A 15021-nucleotide genomic window follows, 5' to 3' on the forward strand; every position below is an offset into this window, starting at 1 on the left:
AACATGCTTCAAACTTACACGGAAAGTGAGGACTATCTTTTGGCAGAATAAGAATAATAAGACCCATCAAGAGAACATATGAAATAAAATTGTTAAGTAGACAATTATGGATTCTTGGATTTGAAAATACCAATTGGTTTGTTAAAAGATGAGTCTGTGTATGTGTTTGTGTGTGTGTTTACAGCAAGTCCCAAGAGTACACAGTTTAAAGCTTTATTAACTCCATAATTTTAAATGCTACAAACTTACAAAAATATATCAAGGACTAACTACTTACGATTCTTTCATACTTACTTAGATTTATGAATTTTGAATAATTATTTTAATTTTTTGTGTCAGTTCATCTGATTGAAAATAGGACAAAGCACTATTCAAAATTCACAAATCTAAATAAGTGTAAAATAAATTTAAGTTCTGTGCCTTGGTGTGGGGGCCAGGCCTATGGCCGAGGCTGAGCCCCACTCTAGCTGAACAACGCCGTAAAGATGGCGCCCATTTCCTGCTTACCACCCTTTCCCCTCTTCCCTGTTGGGGATTGGCCCAGCAGACTTCCGTACCCGTGCACAGCTCGTGCTGCCCGCTTAGAGTGGCGCGTGACACCTATCCGCTTAAAGGTCACGCATGATACTGTCCCGGATTGGTTGGGTGACTGAATATAAGGGAGCCCGCCGGAAGGGAGGGGAGCTCCCCAACAACTGCTGTAACTGCCGCGAGAGATTAGACAATAAAGCCTAGAGAAGAATCAAGACCTTGGGCGTGTTGCCTCGGCCCCTGAAGGGTCGCGACAAGTGGTGCCGAACCCCGGAAATCGCTAAACCTCGTCGCGACCTGATCCGCTGACCCTGGTGCCTGCCAATGAAGTAGAGCTTGTAACTCTTCAGGAACGTCGCTGGACGCCATTCGGTTGGCTGGCCAGACCGGGAGAGGGAACCGAGGAGGGTGAGTGGATGCCAGACAGCAGGCAGTTGCGGTGGGTGTTTATGTGTAGTGTGTGTGTCCTGTTAGTGTTTGTGACATTGTTTATTATAATATATGGAATGAGGAGGCGCCAGTGAAGGTTTGCAGAGCAGCGACGAAATCAAAAGGTTCGCAGAGTGGCGACGAAATCAAAAGGTTCGCAGAGTGGCGACGAAATCAAAAGGTTCGCAGAGTGGTGACGAAATCAAAAGGTTCGCGGAATTAGCGACGTAGTCCATCTAAATCATAACTAGGATACTTCCCCCTTTAGAGAGAGGATGGGGACGGAGGACCAGGATTGGGTTTTTCTTCGGGGCCACTGAGGGAAAACAGCCTAAAAAGGCCTGTGTGGGTACCTCAGTGGCCCCTCACCAAAGAAAAGAAGGAAGCAGCCCACACTTTAGTACAAGAACAGATAGCAGCTGGTCACCTCCAGCCCTCTACCTCGCCATGGAACACACCTATTTTTGTAATTAGGAAAAAGTCTGGCAAGTGGAGATTATCAAAGACTGTTTCTTCTCCATCCCGCTTCACCCCAGAGACTGTCAAAGGTTTATTGCCATAGGGCATGGCTAATAGCCCCACCATGTGTATGTAAAGAAGGCCTTACAAACTGTCAGGAAACAGTTTCCCCTGATAATCATCTATCATTATATGGATGACATCCTTTTGTGTCATGAGAGCAGCAGGGAGCTAGAGACAACCCTCAGGGTCAGGGTATGGTGGAACGCACCCACCTCACTCTCAAGAATGCCTTATATAAACAAAAAGGGGGAATAGGAGAAGACTTTAGAACACTGGACAAAAATGGCCGCAGTGCAGCAGAGCGGCACAGCCAACAATCCAATCCAAAACACATGCCTAAAGTTTTGTGGAAGGATGTGTTGGAAGGAACATGGAAAGGCCCGGACCCAGTGATAATCTGAACCCGAGGCTCGGTTTGTGTTTTTCCACAGGACCAGCAGAACCCCGTTTGGGTGCCTGAACGTCTGATACGCAGAGTGGAAAACCCCGGAGCAGAGGTACAAGATGATCGCACTGCTTCTGCTCCTGCCGTGGATCCTACAGCAGGCGACGGCGGAGCTGAGCTGCAGCTGCAGCCACCGCCACGCTGACTATCACCATTCCTACGGCAGAGACACTGAATGGGCTGTCCCAGGCCACTGCCTCGGCAATGACAGCGCAGAACGTCATCAATGGCCATTTTAAGAATGGGATGGCCTTGGTCAACCAACGCATGAACCTTCTTCAAGAACAATTGGACCTCTTGGGGGAGGTTTTGTCTGTGGGCTACGTATATGAGGGTGTATTACTGGTATTGCTAATTGTGGGCCTCTCCTGCTTGGGAGGAAAGTCTGTTACAAAAACAGCAACGGGAGAACGGAAGGTCCTGTTGCAGGCCATGGCAGCGCTAGAGGAAGGCATCTCCCCTAGAGTATGGCTTAATATGCTGGATCAGTAGTCAAGGACGGGTAAGATCGGGAGCTGCGCATATAAGAATGCCACAGACTCCGGACGACCTAAGACAGGCATGATCCCGACAGCACTTTGGTTATAAAACAATAAAGGGGGAGATGTGGGGGCCAGGCCTATGGCCTAGGCTGAGCCCCACTCTAGCTGAACAACGCCGTAAAGATGGCGCCCATTTCCTGCTCACCACCCTTTCCCCTCTTCCCTGTTGGGGATTGGCCCAGCAGACTTCCGTACCCGTGCACAGCTCGTGCTGCCTGCTTAGAGTGGCGCATGACACCTATCCGCTTAAAGGTCATGCATGATACTGTCCCGGATTGGTTGGGTGACTGAATATAAGGGAGCCCGCCGGGAGGGAGGGGAGCACCCCGACAACTGCTGTAACCACCACGAGAGATTAGACAATAAAGCCTAGAGAAGAATCAAGACCTTGGGCGTGTTGCTTCGGTCCCTGAAGGGTCGCGACACCTTGGTTTATACCAGACATAAACATTATGTGGGGATGGTGAACAGAGGAAATCCTGAGTAAAAATCCTTGAGAAATAGCTAAAATTCCAGGGTCAACTTAAGAATTTCAAGGTTTGTGAAACTGGTGGACCTCTAGTCCAGATCTCTAATGGACCATGGGAACCAGATAATGTCTAGATGAATGGAAAAATTGTCTCTCTGACAAGGTGAATAGGGTTGGAAAGATGGACCCATAAGGCCCACAAGGGTGCAGAGCCCTGTGGGACTGGATGGTGGGGGAGGGGCTGTGGTCCAGCCTGCTCCTCCTCTGTCCCCTCCCCTGCCCTCAGGAGCCCCTTGTGACCAGGCCACCACTCTGTGATGTGGGCCTGCTGTGCTGTGCCCAAGCACACGCCCAGAGTTCAGTTGCCTGAGGGCAGCAGTGTGATTCAGATGATGGAGAATACTTTCCTGTCTGAAAAGCATTCTAGCTACCTGGCTGAGCTCCAGCTCCACTTCCTGAGTGCCCACCCGCCTGCCTGCCCCAGCATCATCACCCTTTCTGTCTGCCAGGCAGAGGGAGGCTTTCCAAGCTCTATCTCAGCTCACTGGGGAAGACACCTGCAGGAGACAGCTACAAGTGCTCCTTCCTCCTCATGGATGGCTAGCCTGGCACCCTGCTGCTGTATGCCCTGCGGCTACACATCCTGCTACCTTGTGCCTGCCATAGATCTATTAGACTAGCCCACCACACCATTAGCTCAGCAGCACTGCCATCACCGCAGGGCAGAGAGGCTGGTCCCACCCACCATGAGCCCAGAAATACTGCTGCTTTGATCACAAAGGGCTGGCTGAGGCAAACTGTCTGAGGCAAAGCAGACAGACCAGTGCCAATAGACAGAAAGGTGGCCCCACCCACAGCCCACCAACAGCAACTAAGGCTCCACCACAAAGGAAGCCCAGGCATTGGAAAGGAGAGTCTTGAGCTTCTGGGCACCACAGAATGACTTCCCCATATGCCATTATTCTCCAGACCAAGAAGCATAGTGGATCTATAATACATAAAAAGAAACAGAAAACCGGACAAAATGAGAAGGCAGAAGAATATGTTCCAAACAGAAGTATAGGGTAAGACATCAGAAAGAGGACTAAATGAAATGGGAAATTAACAATCTTCTTGATAAAGATTTTAAAGTAACAGTGATAAATATGCTCACTAATCTGTGGAAAAGTATTGACAATCTCAGGGAAGACTTCAACAAAGAGCAGGGTTGAAAAAAAGCCACTCAGAGCTGAAGAATATAGTAATGAAATGAAATATAGAATGGAGGGAATGAATAATAGATTGCTGCAAGTAGAGGAGATGAGATGGAAATTAGAGAACAGGAAAACAATGAAGCTGAGGAACAGAGAGCAAAAAGAACCTCCAGGAATGACAAAATGATGAAAGCTGTGTGACCAATGCAAACAAAACAGTATTTGCATAATAGGGGTTACCAGCAGGAGAAGAGACAAAGGGATAGAAAGCTTCTTTGAAAAAATAATAGCTTAAAATTTCCCCAATCTGGGGAAGGAAATAGACACCCAGGTCATGGAAAGCAGACAGCCCCTAACCAGAGGAACCCCAGGAAGACAACACCAGGACATGTATTAATTAAAATGACAAACATTAAGGATAAGAAGAGGTTACTGAAAGCAGCTAGGAAGGAAAAAAATTTAATTATAAGGGAAACCCCACCTGGCTATCAGCAGATTCCTCAGCAGGAACTTCACAAGCTAGAAGGGAAAGACATAAAATATTTAAAATATTGAAACAGAAGGAACTTCAACCAAGAATCCTCTACCCAGCAAAATTATCATTCAAATTTGAAGGGGAGATTAAAAACTTTCCAGATAAAGGAAGGCTGAAGGAATTTACCACCAGTAAACTAGCATTACAGGGTATGTTAAAGGGACTTACGTAAATGGAAATGTTCTTAAGCCTGAATAGTTTTCACCAGTGAAAATAAACCCACAAAAATGAAGTAGACCAATCAATTGCAAAGCAAGTATGAATTTAAAACAAAAGCAGTAAAATAGACTATACAGAAAATCAGTCAAGGGATACACTAAAAATGCAGATTATGATATCTTATATATAAAATGTAGAGGAAGAAGAATAAAAATTCACTTTCAGATTGTGTTTGAAATACAGTGATCATCAGCTTAATATAAATTATTATATAGTTAAGAAACTATCCATGAACCTTATGGCAACCACAAGCCAAAAACCTATAACAGATAGACAAAAAATTAAAAAAGAGAAATTCAACCATAACACTAAAGAAAACCATCAAATAACAACAGATGAGTATAAGAGAGGAAGAAAGGCCTAAAAAGGAACTACAAAAATAGCCAAAAAGCAGTTAGTAAAATGGCAGTAAATACATACCTATCAATAATTACCTTAAATGTGGATGGACTGAATGCACCAATCAAAAGACACAATGTGGCAGAATGGGTAAGGAAACAAGACCCATCTATATGCTCCATACGTAAAGACATAAACAGACTGAAAGTGAAGGGATGGAAAAAGATATTTCAAGCAAATAATAGGGAGGAAAAAAAGCAGGAGTAACAATACTTAGACAAAATAAACTTTAGCACAAAGTAACAAGAGACAAAGAAGGATATTACTTAATGATAAAGGGATCAGCCAGCAAGAGGATATAACAATTATAAACATCTCTGTGCCCAATGTAGGAGCTAATAGAATTAAAGGGGGGAATAGATTGTAACTCATTTATATTAGGGGACTTTAACACACCACCTACATCAATGGACAGATCAATGAGACAGAAAATAAATAAGGAAACAGGCACTGAACAACACATTATATCAGATGGACGTAACAGATATCTACAGAACACTCCACCCCAAAACAGCAGGATACACATTTTTCTCAGGTGTACATGGGATGTTCTCCAGAATAGATCACATATTAGGCCACAAAAAGAGCTTTAACAAATTTAAAAAATATACTGAAATTGTATCAAGCAAGTTCTCAGAGCACAATGGTATGAAACTAGAATAAAATTACCCAAAGAAAACAAAAAGCCCACAAACACATGGAGGCTAAACAATGTGATTCTAAATAACCAATGGATCAATAAACATATCAAAACAGAATTCAGTCAATACATGAAAACAAATGAAAACCAAAATACAACAGTCTGAAATTGTGGGACAAAGCAAAAGCAGTTCTGAGAGGGAGATAGAGCAATACAGACCTAGGTCAAGGAACAAGAACAATCCCAAATAAACAGTCTAAACTCACAATTAAAGAAACTAGAAAAAGAACAAATGAAATCCAAAGTTAGTAGAAAGAGGGACATAATAAAGAGCAGAGCAGAAATAAAGAGAACAATAATAGAAAAAATCATTGAAACCAAGAGCTGGTTCTTTGAGAAAATGAACAAAATAGACAAACCCCTCACCATACTTACCAAGAAAAAACAGGACTACATAAATAAACAAAATCAGACAAAGAGGAATAGTCATAACTGACACTACAGAAATTCAAAGAATTATTAAAGGATTCTATGAAAAATTTTATGCCAATAAATTGGACAACCCAGAAGAAATGGACAACTTCCTAGAAAAGTGTAACCTTCCAAGATTGACCCAGGAAGAAACAGAACATCCGACCAGACCAATTACCAGTAACAAAATTGAACTGGTAACCAAACAACTCCTAAAAAACAAAAGTCCAAAACCAGATGGCTTCACAGAGGGATTCTATTTAACATTTAAAGAAGAGTTAACACCCATTCTTCTTAAAGTATTCCAAAAAGTAGAAGATGAAAGAATACTTCTAAACTCATTTTATGAGGCCACATCATTCTAGTACCAAAACCAAAGACACCAGAAAAAAAACTTACAGAGAAATATCCCTGATTAACATAGATGCAAAAATCCTCAACAAAATATTAGCAAACTGAATTTAAAAAATACATAAAAATGATCATCCATCACAACTAATTGGGATTTATTTTATTCCAGGGACACAAGGATGATACAAAATTCGTAAGTCAATCAATGTCATACACCACATTAACAAAAGGAAGAATAAAAACTACATGATCACCTAAATAGACGTTAAAAAAGCATTGGACGAAATTCAACATCCATTCATGGTAAAATAAAAATCAACAAAATGAGTATAGAGGGTATGTACCTCAACATAATAAAGGCCATATACAACCAACCCACAGCTAACATCATACTCAATGTCAAAAAGCTGAAAGCTTTTCCTGTAAGATCATGAAAAAGATAAGAATGTACAGTCCACTCTCACCACTTTTATTCAACATGGTACTGGAAGTCCTAGGCACAGCAATCAGACAAAAAGAGATAAAAGGTATCCAGATTGGTAAGGAGGAAGTAAAACTGTCACTATTTGCAGTTGACATGATATTGTACATGAAGACTGTAAAGGCTCAACCAAAAAACTATTAGCACTAATAACTGGATTCAGCAAAGTTGCAGTATGCAAATTAATTAAAAGAAATCTGTTGTGTTTCTAGATACCAACAGTGAACTACCAAAAAGAGAAATCAGGAAAACAATTCTGTTTATAATTGCATCATAAAAAACAAAAATAAGATACCTAGGAATAAATGTAACCAAGGAGGTTGAAGACCTGCACACTGAACACTATAAGACACTCATGAGAGAAATTAAAGAAGAAACTAAAGAATGGAAATATACCCCATGTTCATGGTGAGGAAGGATTAATATTTTCAAAATGGCCATCCTGTCCAAAGGAATTTACAGATTCAAAACAATTGCTATCAAAACACCAATGGCATTTTTCAATGAACTGAAATCATTATTATATAATCCTAAAATTCATATGGGACCACAAAAGACCCCGAATAGCCAAAGCAATCCTGAGAAGGAAGAATAAAAGTGGGGTATCACACTCCCTGATTTCAACCTATACTACAAAGGTACAATAATGAAAACAGTACGGCATGGGGACAAGAGCAGACCCACAGATCAATGGATCATAATAGTGAGCCCAGATATCAACCCATGCATATATGGTCAATTAATATATGATAAAGGAGCTATGAATGTAGAATGGGGAAAAGACAGGCTTTTCAATAACTGGTGTTGGAAAAACCAGACAGTTACATGAAAGAGAATGAAAACTAGATTATTGTCTAACTCCATACACAAAAGTAAACTCAAGTGGACTTAAATATGTAAGTGTAAGACATGAAACCGTAAAACTCTTAGAAAAAAACATTAGCAAAAAATCTCTTGAACATAAGCATGAACAAACTTTTCCCTGAACATGTCTTAGGCAAGAGAAACAAAAAATGAACGAGTGAGATCCTAATTGAGGGAGACTTAAGGTGAAGGTCTGGAACAGCACCCTGGGCTCCTGTGATGGCTCTGCAATCACCAGGGATCCAGGCTCCCATTATTATCTTGTTACCCTCTCTCTTGTGCCCCTTCCTCCCTGTGGTCTAAGGCTGCCCCAGGTCTGACCCTCTGGTCTGCATTCCAGTCAGTAGAAGCTTCTTGAAGGAGAAGGAGGTGGCACACCTCACACACATCTCCTGCTACTGACCAGAACTAGGCCTCAGGGGAGTCCTGGATGAGGGGGGAGGGAGCCCTGAGACTTGTTCAACAGTGTGTGTCAGAAGAGGAGCCTGAATAAGGACAGCTGGCCCCCACCTCCACTCAACCTAAAATCTCAGAGGCCTCTGGGTGAAGGGGACTGTGGGGGTCCTTACAGTAGGGAGTGAAGAGCAGCACATCCTTTGTGAAGACATTTCATGGAGACAATCCAGGCACTGAACTCAGAAGCCAGGTAGGGTTTTTCAACCTTGGGATTACTTTCTCCTGAGTGGGAGAACTGCTGAGTTTTGAATGTGGAAGAGGAATTGTGTAGGTGTAGGTGGGGGGAGAGTGGGAAAGCAAATAAGCTTTGCGTGTGAGGTGGAGCGTCTGACAGGACCCCACCCCTTACTTCAGGCTCCTGGACCAGAGCAGCTGTGGCCAGACACTTCAGGGGCAGCTCCCAGGTGTAACGAGGGCTTCAGGCCATCCCCTCACTGCTTTTAGCTTCTCCTTCCACCTTGGCAAACTCACCTTCCACACAATGGTCATCAAACTTTTTTTTTTACACACAGAAACTTATTTTCCAGATAGGAATTTAGAACCCTGAAATGGATGACTGTAGAGCTGGGATTGGGGTGTTGCCCATTGGTCTTACAGACTCACTTGAGGTCTGAATCACCTCCAAAGAACTAGGCATAGCAGAGACTACTAAGTATTCCAAGGCACCCAGTCTCTCCATCTTCCATTTAGGAATCATGCCGCTCCCAGCAGCGTCCTGGCAGCACACATGCCCAGCTGACCTTCAAGCTTCTGGTCAGTGGGATGTGAGCAGAACAAAAAGGGCAACTGGCAGGTAATGTCCTTAAAAAGAAGGTTCTTAGCCTTCTGCTTCCTCTGCCCTTCTACCTGGCTGGAGAGGGCACAACCATAGCAGCATCTTGAACCCACAGGTGGATGCCATACTTCGGCGACGGCAATGCCAACATGCTAGCCTTGGCATCCAGCATACCTCATGGAGCAGTGCAACTACTGCTCTGGACCACCCAGAGTACTCTGTACTGTTTGTTATCTGAAACTGAAGTGAAGGCCTATCTTGTTAAAGTCAGTGGTTTGGGGTCTTCTTCATAATAGTGGCTTAGCCTATTGCCTAACTAGGAAAGCAGGGCGCAAGGAGCACAGCTTGAGAACCGCTGCATCACCTGCTCCAGGCCTTCAGCAGCACTCAACTTACAGAAGACCGTTTTCGCGTATGACACATGTCCCGCGTGGCTTTGACCTACTTTTAAAGCTCCCTCAGCTCCACCGCAATAAAGAAATCTGCAGCTTTGCTGAATGAGAGGCTCAGAAAAGGTGGTTCGTCTGATTAGTCACCAATGTAGATGCTAATTTATAAACTGATGTAGGAATACAAAGCAAATTAATGGACAATCTGGTTTCTGTTGCCTTTTCTCCTTGCATCATTTCCTGACAACTCCCTCCTTTTATTCTTACAACTCTTCCTCACTCCTTTTTCCTCTGGGATTTCTTCTGGAATGCCTAAATAAGTTGTTCAAACATGTGACATTCCACGGGTGGTATGTGATGGCTCATGGCAAAGTGGAAGGCAAAGCCCAGGACACAGCTGACTGTGGCAATTCGAGTACCAGGAGATGGCGAAGCCTGGAGCTCTCTTCCTGGTTAGGCATTGCTAAACCCCAGGGCAGGAACGGAGAAAGTTAAGTCACCCTTACTCAGAAGCGTTTGATTTGCGCTCTGTTTTTGATCTCAAAGAAAACATTGTAAAGTATTCAGGGGACCTCGTTTTCTAAGTGAAAAGTCCACAATTACTCATTTACAAGTCAGGCATAGGCCTGGTGTCTCACATACATAAACTCTATCTAATCTTTACAGACTTACTCAGGGTAAACATTCTAATTCCCATCCTAAAGATGAAATCGGAGTTCAGAGGAGTAATATTAGGATTTGAAGCCAGCTTTGACAGTTTTGCTCCCATATCACCCTGCCTTCCATTCTAGACAAGAAATATCAAGTGTTAAAAACTGGCCTTGGAGGATGTGATGATTAATTCTAACAAGTCAACTTGGCTGGGCCACGGTGCCCAGTATGTGGTCAAACATCATTCTGAATGTCTCTGTGAGGGTGTTTTTAGATGAGATGGTCACTTAAATTGATGGATTTTGAGTAAAGCAGGCTGCCGTCCATAATGTGGGTGCGCCTTACCCAATCCGCTGAAGGTATACCCAGGGCCCTCCCCCGAGCATGCAGCCTTGGGGCCTGAACTGCAGCATCAGCTCCTGCCTGACTCTCTGGCCTGCTGGCCCAGCCTGCAGATTTGGACTTGCCAGCCCCCATAATGGCATGAACCAGTTCCTTAGAATACATCTATTTCTCTATCTAGTCTGTTTCTCTGGAGAACCCCAGCAGAGGAAAAGAGGGAATTATAAAACAGAGGGGAGAAAATGTTTGCAGAGAGGAATGGTGGTAGATGGCAACCCACAGGAACTCGAGAGGACGTTAAGTATGCTGGGTCACTGCGATCGGGTTTCTCTGATGGCCCAGCCACACCATGCACACACTCAGGAGAGTGAGCTGGTGTACAGAGGCCGTGGCCAGAGCAGTGTCCTCTCCTAGTCGGTGACCACATCTGAGGCAGGGCTCCTCTTCCTGGGTGTATAGGAGGACTTCTTTCCCCAGTCTCCTGGGAGGTTGGGGGTGAGCCTGTGCCTGAGACTGGTCCGGGAAATGTGGATTCTGTGACGTTCCTACTTCCCGGCTTGGCTCATAAAAACACCTGTAATCCTCCAGCTCTCTCCACTGTTCCATCCACCCAGGAAGTTCACCTTCAAAATGAAATGACTGGAAGGTGAGGAGGGTCACCAGCACCTTATTAGATCTGCGTGAGCAAGGAGGGACCCTTCCAGCACATTAACTCACTGAGGTTTGTGGGGTCTCTGTTCCCTCCTCTGGGCTGTTCAGTGCCGATGAAGGCAGCATCCATTAGTGTCTGCATTGGGTCAAAGCGTCTAGAGCTAATGATATAATCGCTTAAACGCTGAGTGACCAAGTTTACATAGGCTGTGCCAGTACAGTTATTTGCACAAGTGTCTTGCTTTGGATGATAAATTATATGGAGCCTGCACAAAGAACAGAAAACTTCCTCTCTCTTTCCCCTACTTCACTACATGCTTGGCAGCTGGGCCCTCAGTTCCTTCTGTGTAACTGCTCTGCAGGCTGCAGGACACTGTTGTCACCTGGAAGGCTGGAGCTGGGCTGCTGCCATGCCAAAGCTGTCATCAGTGATTTCCTGATATTTTTAATCTTCTGATTCCCATAAAAAAAAAAACCCACAGTGGAGGCCACAGTTTGAACATACCCCTAGGCCAAACAGTCCCAGTTTCCCCAAAGAGCTGACTCTGACTTTAATCAAACCTAGCTTTCTTCACATGTGCAGGACCTTACAGCATCCTCACCAACTAGCTACACACAAGACTATGCAGTGCTTTACCCTAAAAAGAATGCTAGTTTCTAGAAACTAATCACAAGAGAAAATGTATTTCCTCACTCACGGCCTCATTTCCTCAGACAGTAAATACTCTTTGAACTGAACTGCAGTGCTGGGAGCATAGCTGCTCTCAGCCACTTTCTCTATAACCACTTTCGGTTTGAGAATATTTTGTTCCTTGATCAATAAAACATTCATATCATGTAATGCCCTCTGGATTTTCTCTTGACACCATTCTAGACTGTCATTCTAGATTGTAAGCAGAAAGAGACAATTGTCTAAGTTTTAACTTATTTTGAGAGCGTTTAGATTCACATGCAGTTGTAAGATATCCTTCTCAGTTTCCCTGCAAATAATAACATCTGGCAACAATATCACAGCTAGGATGTCAGTACTGGTATAACCCAAAGATCCTGTAACAGATCTCCCCAGTTTTAATTGGACCTGTGTATGTGTTATTTGGTTCTATGCAATTTTATTACATGTATAGGTCTATGTAATCACCAGCACAGTCAAGATACAAAACGGCACTTTTTTTTTTTTCGCTGTCAGTTCCTCCAAGGTCGAGAGAAAGTACTGGCTCAAAAAAACACTCAGTAAATACTCCTTGAGTGAATGAATGAACAGTATGCTAGTTAGGGTCCTAGGTTGCCAAAACAGATGCAGACCTCCAGCAAGGTGAGTGATGTGTGTAACAGGCAGAGGTAGGGTGGGCAGGACAGCTGTGCCACCTCCCTGGGCCAGGTGACTGCTGCAGTCCCCATGTCCCCAGCTGAAGAGCATGGGAAAGACAGGCCATGCCCATTCCTTAGAAAGGCAAGGCCTGCAGGTCGCACACTCTGCGTCCCCTCACGTCCCGTTGGGCGTAGTTGCAAGGATGCAGCACGCTGCCACAGAGGCTGAGGGCACTGTGTTACCTCTGCAGTTCCTCCTCCCCTCCCTGTCCTCAGCAAGGCTCACCAAGGAGGGGAGTACTCCCTACCCCGCTGATGCTGGGCTTTGGCAGTTCTGAGCCGAGCCTTAAGTGGCTCCTTGTCTTTCTCCCTCCTTGACTGGTGCAGCTGCCACCCACTGTGAGAAGAGTTTGCCCGAAGTAGCCACAGGTCCAGGGTATGGGAGACAAGTGGAGCAGCACTAAACTGGTTCATCACCTGATGCTAAGCTGCCTCTGCTCACCTGTAAGAAAAATAATCAGCCTTTTTAGGAAGCCACTGAATGTTGGGTGTGGTTATGCATCACTAATGCAGTAGAAACCTAATGCACTGGCCATGAGCTCACCTTTACAGAGGAGCTGTGCTATTAAAGACAGGAAGGATGCACGTTAGCATACTCTAGGTTATTCTGTGGATACAAGATTCCCTCCTGGGACAGAGCAGGGACAACCAACCTGTGGGGCACTCCTTTAGGAGTCCAGAGCATTGCCTAGCCAGCCTAGTTAGCATGGATGTAATGCAAGGGCCCATGCTTTCCTGGAACTCTGTCGTGGCTCAGGAGCTCTGGGGCCAGCCAGAAGGGTGAGAGCAGCCCGGGAGCACCTCTGTCTAGAGGCATCTTGGGAATGAAGGGCAGGCTGGGGGTGAGAGAAGATAAAACTGGAAAACTATGTCAAAATGAAACTGTCACATTAACAAAAAACGTTTGGTCAGAGTTTCCACTGTTATATCAAGAGGTGGCACTAATGACAGGAGCCTAAAATAACTGTATGTCACCACATTAAATAGTGTCTATCTGTTGCCAGTCCAGCTGTAGAGGAGGCCACGCCAACCCAGATCCTACACTAGGCTCACAGTGCACGGAAAGGCAGCTCTGCCTCTGCGTGGTCAGTCAACCTCTGTCTTTCAAAGGTCCTTCCTCCCCAGCACTGTCTGCCGCTGAATGCAGCTTTCTAAAGGAGACAGTGCTCTGTACTACCTGCTGATTATTCTGTATGCAGAAATGCCACTGAGTTATTTCTACCTGGGAAATTGCTAGAGACATGCAAGAGGTAAAAGGCTTTTGAAAGCATAGCAATTTGGGTGTGAATATCCATTCTGAGGTAGATGAATTAGTCCCTGATCAAGTATGGGTTGCTTACTTAAAACTGAGAATTAAGCATACTTTAAAGCATTTCTTGAGTTATGAATGCATCCTAAATTTTACTTAGCTTTTCTAATCTTCCTACTTTTTATTGTGAAAACTTAAAAACACTTAAAAATGTTGAAAGAATATCTGGATTCACCGCGTGTTAATGTTTTACCATATTCATCTTCCCTCCTCATCTCCCGCCGCCCACCATGCACAGACACACACCAGTTTGGAAAATAAGTTGTCAGTATGACATCCCGATCCCTAGGTAACATCAGCGTGTGTCTCCTAAGAATAAGGACAATTTCCTATAGAACCACAAAGCTGCCATCGCATCTAAGAAAATTGGCCATCATTCTATAGTCACAAGTAATATCCAAGCCATATTTAAATTTTCCCAGGTGTCCCCTAAAGAGTTCCATGCAGTTTCCTCCACGATCCGGTCAAGGTCCCCGGGTTCCATCTGGAGGTCAGTCTGGAAACTCTCCCCACCTTGACTCTTTGGTTCTGACTCACAACACTGACGTCAAAGGAGTCAAGGCCAGGCGGTTACAGGAAGGCACACACTCTTCCTGGGTCTGGTTGTGTACTGACGGAGTCCTTTGGCTTTTACTCTTAAGCCTGTGTTGCCCTTAAAATGGAAGTTAGGTGTGAAGGTTTGATTGGATTTGGCTAAACATTGTTTGCAATACTTCAGAGGCATCTCGTAAAGAAGCCCACACATCAGGTTTTTCCACGAGTGATGCTGAGGGTGGTGGAGCGGTTGAGAGATTGACTGCCATGCCCCCATGAAGAAGCGTCTGCCTGGGAACAGGCTGAAGCGAAGTTCCCTGGCTAGTGACAGGTGCAGTCCTATGAAAGCAAAACAAAAAGGGGAAGGGATTGAAGCAGAAAAGAAGGGAAAATGAATAAAAGGTGGTCTGTTGCCCAGCCAGCCAGAGCTTCACCTGTAGTCCTGCTCGGTCACC

General features: G+C 44.5%; 1 long non-coding RNA gene across 1 annotated transcript; it reads left to right on the plus strand.

The window, feature by feature from the left end:
• Positions 1 to 807: 807 nt before the first annotated feature.
• LOC140846137 (uncharacterized) lies at positions 808 to 1985 on the plus strand. Its single transcript, XR_012125053.1, has 2 exons — positions 808 to 939; positions 1914 to 1985. It is a non-coding gene; the product is annotated as an uncharacterized lncRNA (long non-coding RNA).
• The last annotated feature ends 13036 nt before the right edge of the window (positions 1986 to 15021 follow it).

Source organism: Manis javanica, chromosome 14, assembly GCF_040802235.1.
Source record: "Manis javanica isolate MJ-LG chromosome 14, MJ_LKY, whole genome shotgun sequence".
NCBI classification, from domain to species: domain Eukaryota; kingdom Metazoa; phylum Chordata; class Mammalia; order Pholidota; family Manidae; genus Manis; species Manis javanica.